The following is a 9,732-nucleotide window of genomic DNA, read 5'->3' on the forward strand; positions in this document are numbered from 1 at the left end:
CTAAATATTATCCCTATATTTTTAGGCCACATTTGGTAGCAATATAAATTATATGCGATTCTATCGCAATATATCTCTCTCACACCACGTCTATACAGGTTGAGTAGTAGATAATCCAAACGATTACATTCCCCATTTACAACATTACAATGGCATTCCCGATTTACAACCTTATAATGGCTAATGCATAGTAATGGACAATTACTCTCCTTATTTCATATATTATCTTTACCTTTTACTTAGCTGGACAACTTTCTGATATTGTCAGTCATAGGTAATTTCTTATATTTTTTTAACAATGACAATTATCAAAAGACACAAAGTATTAAAATAAAAAGTAGGAGTTACATTTATGAGTTTATAATTTTAATTGGTATCTGTAGATACTCTACGACAAATCCCTATATGTTATGGTTGGACATCATCGCTAGAGAAAAACCCTATAATAGTCTAACAAATATATGTATAATCTCTTTTAGTTAGTTTGTTGTTACTTATATTTTTTTTTCACATTTTATTTCTCATATTTATTGACCATTTACAATTTATTAGAAACAACAACTAAAATCCATCATTACTAATAACAAAGATACAACTACATCAGTTATATGAAACTATAGAATGAAGAGAAATAATCCACACTTGAATCATTAGTTGTATCATGATACTAGAAGGAAGATATAATCCTATTAGGCAATCAAGAAATAATAGAAAATTGGGGAGGCATTGATCTAATAGAGGCTTTAATGAGCTCTTATAAAGGTTTGAGATAATCAATTCAGAGGATCAAGACGCTAGAAAAACTAAAAATCTATCAATAGAGCTCTTATAAAGGTTTGAGATAGTCAAATAGGAGGATCAAGAATCTAGAAAAACAAAAAAACTATCAATAGAGCTCTTATAAAGGTTTGAGATAGTCAAATAGGAGGATCAAGAATATAGAAAAACTAAAGGAGGAACTCATGTTCCCCAGTTCTCATGAAAATTTTACAATATAGCTCTAGTCTCTATTGCATATGCCAACCCATAATTAAAAAATATCAAGTTTAATCTTAATTTATAAATTGGCTTTCTTACGATGTCATGGTATACTAATACGACATGCCCATAAAACCATAACTAGTGTTCATATAAACATTTTTTTAATTACTTAATTTAAATAAAATAACAAAAATGGTATAATTACTTTTGAAGTAAATCTCAATCTTTGATGTGTAACCACTACTACGAATATTTTATAATTAATAATTAAATTAAACTTTTAGAAACTCTATTCACCCACCTATGAATGTAATTATAAATATATATATTTCTTTTAAAATCTAGTTTTGAAATAATTTCAATAAACATTAATATTTATAGTTTGTAACTTATAATTATAGATAGAGTAAAATAATTTATGTCAAGTCAAAGATTCAACTAAATTATTTTTCTCTATATACTAATAACTTTATTTTATATACTACTTTGTTTTATATTTAGATTGGTTTATTGTTCATACCCAATCAAATAAATAAGTAAGTTTATTGGTTATCCACATCAAATTAGGTGTGCAAAGTATTGTTTGTTAGTGTAATTTAATGAGGTCATCATTTGTTCCTTTTCACAAGAATTATATGATGATTCTTGGTAAGATTTTATTATTTAAATCAAGTTTTTGAATGTAAAAATTAATTCAATGCCTTACAAAAGCCCTACCTCAGTTGGATTGTGTAGACTTAACAACCTAAAGTTACAACTTTTCTAATTTCTAACTAAATTAAGGACAAAATCAACCACTGCTTATTTAGTTATGTCTATAAAGTATAGTTTACTTATTAAAATGTATAAGTAAATATTGTTGACAATGGTGATAATAACCATCCACTCATACTAATTTTAATTTATTAAACATGTTCAGATCATGACTAGATCTAACATCTATGTTGGAAGAATAATTAAACTAACCATGATGAACATGTATGTACACTTCGATAAACTTTAGTAGTCAAATAGTTGCCTAAGGGCACCATAAATCCTAAATAAACACCATGTCTACATTTCATAAAATTAATATACAAATCCATCATCCGTAATAAATACTACTTATTATCCACATAACTTTGATTATAAAACCCCTCACTTAGAAGAGAACTACATAATTGGTTTATTCAAAAATAACATTGTGACTAATTCATATACAAATTAAGTGGGCCTATAAAATTAAAAACATGTAGAAAAAGAGTGTGTACACCTCTACATTTCATAAAATAAAGATATTAATCCATTACCCATGTAAAATACTACTTTTATATATATATATATATATATATATTATTAAGTGGGCCTATAAAAATTAAAAACATATAGAAAAAGAGTGTGTACACCTCTACATTTCATAAAATAAAGATATTAATCCATTACCCATGTAAAATACTACTTTTATATATATATATATATATATATATATATATATATTAAAAATATTTAATATTTTTTATTATTTAAATTTAATAACTTGAAATTAATTTTAAACTTTTAATTCTAATTAAAAAAATAAAACATATTTAATTAATTAAAAAATATTAATAATAATTAATTAAATAATAATATTAACTAATTAATAATATTATTATTAATATTAATTAATTAAATAAAATAAATAAATTATGATAATAGTATTATTATTACATATTCATATAATTTGAATGAATTTAATTATTTTATATATATATAACGGTAATCGGACTACGGCATACCTAAAATGTTACAAAAGCTAGATCTCATCACATTTAGGCTGTATTGAGGTAGTGAAGACCTCCCTTCTTGCTTGTGCTTCCCTGGTCTATGTTTGTTTAAGGTCTGTTGTTCCTCTGTCCGTTGGGTATGGGTAAGCTAGATCTCATCACATTTAGGCTGTATTGAGGTAGTGAAGACCTCCCTTCTTGCTTGTGCTTCCCTGGTCTATGTTTGTTTAAGGTCTGTTGTTCCTCTGTCCGTTGGGTATGGGTGTTTTGTTCCCCGAAATGCTACGCTCAAGTTCATCCTTTCCTTTTATTTCATTCAGGGAAGTCTTAAAACGGTAATCGGACTACCCAATACTTAATATTTTAAAAATATATATTTTTCATACAAAATAATATTTTCAAATTTATAAAATAATAAAGTTTTTTTTCATAATAATAAACACAATATAACAGGTTTATTATTACAAGTATTGTGTGTAATAAACACCTGGGCACATCACATTCATGATTCTATTTCATATTGTGTGGAAAAAAAAATTATGCGGTTGATTAATAAGTTATTATTATTATAGTTTATATATTAAAACTCATTTGGTTTTATTTATTCGTAATAATAAATTCAATAACCAATATTTTTAGGTAGATGTTAAAATTAATTAATTAATGATAACTTATCTAACTACAATAAACACGTGGCCACATTAAAATCATGATTTTATCTCTCATAAAAAAAATCATTTCAAAATGTTAATTGATATATGTGTCACTCCATGATTCACGTAAAATTGGGAGTACACACATATTTTTTTATTGAAAAAGGCTTGAACATGTGTAAGTTAGGTCTAAGACTTTTGTGATCCATAATGTATCACATTGATAGGATTTGGTCGATGTTTCGAACCAGTTAATGTGGAGTACATGCATATTTTCTTATTGAAAAAAGGGTTTGAACAGGTGTAAGTTAGGTCTAAGACTTTTGTGATCCATAATATATCACATTGATAGGATTTCGTAGAAGTTGCAAACGAGCTAATGTGGTTCATCTTTAGGACTAGGTGAGAAATCCATCGATCATAAGGAATAAATAGTAAGGATGCAACATTGCCCAAAAATAGCCGTTAAAACTAGCTGTTGGTGAATTAGTTAATAGGTAAAGAAATTAATTTTTAGGGAGTTAGGGTAAGGATTTATTTCATTAAAAAATTCTCTGTTTAGTTAAAAATAGTTGTTAAAGAATAATTAAAAATAGTTATTTGTTAGAGATTGACCAATTAGAAAATTAGTTGTTGACCAATTAAGAATTCTCTTAGATCTGTTAAAGACCCTATTGATCCTAAGGACTAGAAAGGGGTCTACCTTGTTCCTGCTCCTATGGGATCCCCTACATTGGAGAAACAGACAGATCTATTAAGCAGAGGATCAATGAACATGTTGCAGACATTAGATACTTTCGCTCCTGCTCATCAGCGATACTTTCGCTCCTGCTCATCAGCGTTAGTCGCATGCAGAAAAAATGCAAAAAAATCCAAGCACTAAGTCTGCATTGAAGAATCCAAAATCATTTCTAAGGTCGACCACTTCCACCATAGGAAGCTTAGAGAGGCAACTAAGATAGAAAGGCATGCCAAAAATCTTAATAAGGATGATGGTTAGAAATTGAGCAAGCACTGGATTCCAACTCTCTCATTGTAAGTCATCATTCCCTTTTTTCCCCTCCTCCTCTTTTTCTTTCAGGCTTTTTCCCTTTCGTTTCTGCTTTGATCCTTTTTGTTTCTTTTTTCTTTCATTATATATATATATATATATATATATATATATATTATTTATTTGATTACATTGGGATAAAATTTCTAGATTCCTAACAACTAATTCACCAACAACAAGTTTTTCACTGCTATTTCTGGACAATGTTTCATCTTTACTATTTATTCTTTATAATTGATGGATTTCCACCTAGTCCTGAAGATAAACCACATTGACTAATTCGAAATGTCGATCAAATCCTATCAATGTGATTAATCCAAAAAACTTTTTCTACACAAGTAAGTTGTAACCACACCCCACTATCCATATAAAATAGTTAATTGATATCTACGTCAAGTGGATCCACCACACCATCACTTGAATATTTTCCTTGAAAGGAAAAACGACTTTGAACAAGTTTGAGTGGTGACCAGGCCCCACCATCCATAAGAGATAGTTAATTGATATTCTATGTCACGTGAATCCACTATCCATATGGGATTGGTAACAAAGACATTGTCCTTAAAAAGAAAAGAAGACCATCCACATCAGATAGTTAATTGATATTCTATGTCACCTCGATCCACCATCCACACAAGATGGGTAGTAAAGACATTTTCCTTAAAGAGGAAAAAAAACTTTGAACAGGTGTAAGTGGTGACCAGGCCCACCATCGAAGTGGTGACCAGGCCCACCATCGAAGGCAGATAAAATAAAATAAACCGACTCTTTATTTCAGTGACAACACATTAACCGGTAGACCTCGTGGCTTTTAACACTAGTTGTGGGTTCGATTTTCATGGATGGCGAAATAGATCTTTTTACCATACAGCAAAGTGAGTCGATTTTTATACTCTATAATATACCAAGTTGAAGTTCACTAGCGCTCAGGGCAAATCCTCTTACAGAGCTTTGTTGAGAAGTTGAAGTTCACTAGCACTCAGGGCAAATCCTCTTACAGAGCTTTATTGAGAGGTTTGTGGCATTCAAATAGGAGAAACAGGAAAAGCTGCATAAACGAGCTTTATTGAGAGGTTGAAGTTCACTAGCACTCAGGGCAAAACAGGAAAAGCTGCATAAACGAACGAACGGGGATTTGGAAAAAGAAACAGAACCAAAGATCAAATCTATAGATAGAATTCTATATAGAGGGTTTTCGGTAGTCAATTAAGAGAAACAAGAATTTCCTACAGAGATTTGGAAAAATAAATAAAACCAAAGATCAATGGTTTCAGGTTAGTAAACCAAAAACCCTCACATAAATATACTAATTCAATTAAAAGACACTGAAACTCAGATACTTTTTTAAATAGATAAATAAATAAATAAATGATTCGATTAAAAGATAATGAAAATTCAGATGCTTCTTCAAATTTCAGCTAGAGGCATTCAAATAGGAGAAACAGGAATCTCCGCTGCATAAACGAACGGGGATTTGGAAAAGGAAACAAAACCAGAGATCAAATCTACTGATAGAATTCTATATAGAGGGTTTTCGGTAGTCAATTAAGAGAAACAATAATTTCCGCTACGGGATTTGGAAAAATAAATAGAACCAAAGATTAATGGTTTCAGCCTTCAGGTTAAGAAACCACTGCTTCAACTGATTAAATGTCTAAAATCACCATATCTGTCTATGCCCAAAAACCCTCAGGTAAATATACTGATTCAAGTAAAAGAAACTGAAACTCAGATACTTCTTTAAATAGATAAATAAATAAATAATGATTCGATTAAAAGAAAATGAAAATTCAGATGCTTCTTCAAATTTCAGTTAGAGACATGATAAAATATACTAAACGAATTCTGATTCTGATAAATCTTTGCCCCTCATCATGCAGTAATTGGAGTCCATAATGTACCAGAGACATAACCTCAGGACCTGGGGAGTTGCAAGATCACAAGTCAAATTCAATAATTCAGTCTAACAAATTTAACCTAAACGGCCTCATGAGTAGCGAGACTGAAAGTACGACGAGAGAAAATTTCCAAACATTTACCGCGCTCCTGCATCTAGATAAATATCCCTACCTAATCTGTAGAAACGGATTTTATTTTATTTGGGAACGTAGATGACCCGGTTTCTTGAATTTCAAAACATCGAACTCAACTATTTTTTAACTTCTGGCTTGTCCAGAGAGCCTGTGAATCTCTTTGGAATCTAATGATTTAGAAAGGAATCACACAATAAACTTAAACCTGACTTATTAATTGATTTCAGGAAGAATCCACATCATTATACCTCATATTTATTCTTCTTCCTCTAAATTCACTTAACTAACACATTAAAAGAGCTGCTGGTTTTTCGAAGTTCAACAAAAATTCCAAATCTAATGAACTCATTTAACCAGAAATTTAAAAGAGTCGCTGCTTTATTGAAGTTCAAAAAAAAATTCTAAATCTAATAGGCAAGTGATAACTGCAGTACAATCAAGTCTCTGGAAGGTACCTGAAAAATATATTGTTTCAGAGCAGCAGCAGTGTTCACCCAATCCTTTGCACACGAAGCTCTCCACACTGAATACTTCGCAAAGATGCTGAAAGCAAGAAATGAACAAACAGAGCACGGTGACAATTTTGAAAATAATTAGTGAACTATTGTTCATACAGAAATCAATGGTTGTTCACAGATAAATCAAATCGGCAAACACCATAGTACCTTGCAAATCTGGCTATGTAGTATTATTAACTCAGCGCTTTGCACCTAGTGCTCTGCCCTTCTGGAATCAAGAAATCAAAATCAAACAAATAAAGAACTAAGAAACATCTAGAAATAACAAATGAATTAATGAAATCAAAACCAGAAAAATGATTAGAGATTCTAATTGTTGTTCATATTAATATGAAAAAACTAAAGCGCGGATCTCCCTCACCTTATCCATCCTTGAATGGAGATTGCGTTGGCTAATTTGTTTCACCGAAATATTTCCTCTTATGTTTTGCTCTGGCTCGCATAAAGAACAACAACAAAAAGACAGAACAAACAACATATAAAAACAACCAGAACAACAACAAAAAGACAGCACAAACATATAAGAAATCCGCATACTCAACGAAGAACACACACAGTCAAAAACAAAGAGAGCGCTCCACATATTCAATCATAACACACCACACCAGTGTACCACCGCATGGGAGGAGATCAGAGAAAAGCAGAGGAAGCATCATAAACGTTTTTGAACTGGATCGTAACATATATATAGACCCTGCCATGCCATCTTTTTCCTCTCGATTTTATCTTGATACAACGGTCGTGTTCTATGAATTCTGGACCATCAAGATTAGATTCTTGAAATTTGACAGGAAAAACCGATTCCAGGTCATCATGATTGCTAGTCATCATTATTAAGTTTCTTAAAAATGAGTTTCTAAAAATAGCAATTATATGGAGAAATCGATTCCAGGTCATCACGATTGCTGGGCATTGTTATTAAGTTTCTAAAAGAAAGCAATTATAAAAAGCTAGATCGTTTTCAAGATGTTAAAGTGTCAAGTGTTTGTTTTTCTTTCAGAAGAAAAAGCTGAATAGTATTTCTATTATATTTCAAAAAATTCCATGAAGTCTATATCCTTGGATTGGTATCCAAAAAAACATTATGTTTGTAGCATTACATCCATAATATGTAAAACGAAATGAAATCTGTCTATTGCACTATTCAAAAACTGGAGAATATCCCTGTATAAGAGTATTTAATACCCTGACTCTATTAAAGACCTTATTCCAAAATAATGGAACCAGATGCATATCAGATTTTCCCTTTTAAATGTCTGGCATAGAAAAAGGTCATATGGCGTATGAAAAATGGTCTATAGAGATGCATAGTTGCCACTTATCATCTGAAGACTCTATGCCTTTTTTAGATAACTTATCCGCTTGTTCATTTTGACCCCGCTTTATATGAGTGATAGGGAACTGTGAAGGCCTCCATAGTGATTAAATCCTGCCAATCCATCCAGAGAGGTTGTCATTTTTGATATTATGGTTCCCCTTCACAAGATCAATGATTATTTGGGAATCCCCATAGATGTTAATGGGGCCGATGTCCATAAAAGAGCAGAAGGAACGCAGTCCATGAAGGGCCATGGCCTCAGCGTTATTATTTGACCCTTTGCCACCATTCCAAAACATGTAGTATTGTAGTTCTCTTGAAAGACAGATGTATACTACGTATGCGCACTTTCCATCTTTTGCTGCTCCATCGAAGTGTGCCCGTGGCATAAGAAGCGGACGGGAATCAGTGACTGTTTTTTGTTGCATCTTCTGTTGAGGGGAGATTGGAAGAATCGAATTGTAGAATGGGATTATCTTATCAAATATATGCCCAAAGTCCTCCTTGCTATTCTGAAATATCTTCTTATTTCTCCATTTCCATATAAACTAGTTAACAATTAAAGGAATGGGACGCCAAGAGTGGCCCACCATTCGTATGCTTATGTTATGGTGGGATGAGTAACTACAGGGAAACCAAAGTATAATGCCATCTTCTTCCATAAAATCTGAGATATTGGACAGCTTAAGAAAATATGCATGTTATCTTTTGTATTGGAGAGGCAGATAATGCATATGGCAGGTCCTTGCCATTTCCTTTTCTGTAGATTAGTCCAGGTGAGATTTTTGTTATTATAAACGAGCCATGAAAACAAAATTATTTTTATAGGGCAACCAGTCTTCCAAAAGGAGTAAGGAAAGAGTTTCTGAGCGCACTCTCTATTCTGTCTATCAAGGAAAAATATATATCTCTGACTAACACATTTGGTTGACCTTTCTTAACCTGCCAAACAATTATGTCTTTGTCCTCAGTTTTGTATATCCCTGCATTTTTCATAGTCAAGATGATCTTCTCCCATTGGGCAGCCATTATTCCTTGCAATCCCAACACTCTATTCGATTTCCATATTGGAATAGCATCCTTCCATTCTTCGATTACTTGTGCCCAGAAAAAGAGTCCCTTTTGGTGGAGGAGCGAGAGAAGTGGAGGAGAAAATGGGGATTCCATTTCAACCCCCATGATTGCATCAGATCCAATAAGGATATTGTTTCCAGTATGCAATTTCCAGATTATGTACCTTTTGAAGAATGGGAGGATCTTTTGGAAACTTCTCCAGATCGTCGATCCATTGGATGGCCACATAAAATTGTTCCTGTACCAAAAATGAATATCTTCATTCCCCATATATTTCATTCTGATAGCCTGACACCATAAACTTTCACCAAAGACTGTTCTCCATAATGTTTTGCAAAGAAGCGCCAAGCCGAAAATAT

At 31.9% G+C, this 9,732-nt stretch overlaps 1 long non-coding RNA gene across 1 annotated transcript; it reads right to left on the minus strand.

Moving 5' to 3' along the window:
* Positions 1-6,918: 6,918 nt before the first annotated feature.
* LOC149194405 (uncharacterized) lies at positions 6,919-7,711 on the minus strand. The gene is made up of 3 exons (XR_016255080.1): positions 7,343-7,711; positions 7,129-7,189; positions 6,919-7,006 (listed from the first exon to the last, which is right to left on the minus strand). It is a non-coding gene; the product is annotated as an uncharacterized LOC149194405 (long non-coding RNA).
* Positions 7,712-9,732: the final 2,021 nt, after the last annotated feature.

The sequence above is a fragment of the Pinus tabuliformis genome, chromosome 2_2 (assembly GCF_031772625.1).
Source record: "Pinus tabuliformis cultivar Carrire ecotype Pingquan chromosome 2_2, CPIR1, whole genome shotgun sequence".
NCBI classification, from domain to species: domain Eukaryota; kingdom Viridiplantae; phylum Streptophyta; class Pinopsida; order Pinales; family Pinaceae; genus Pinus; species Pinus tabuliformis.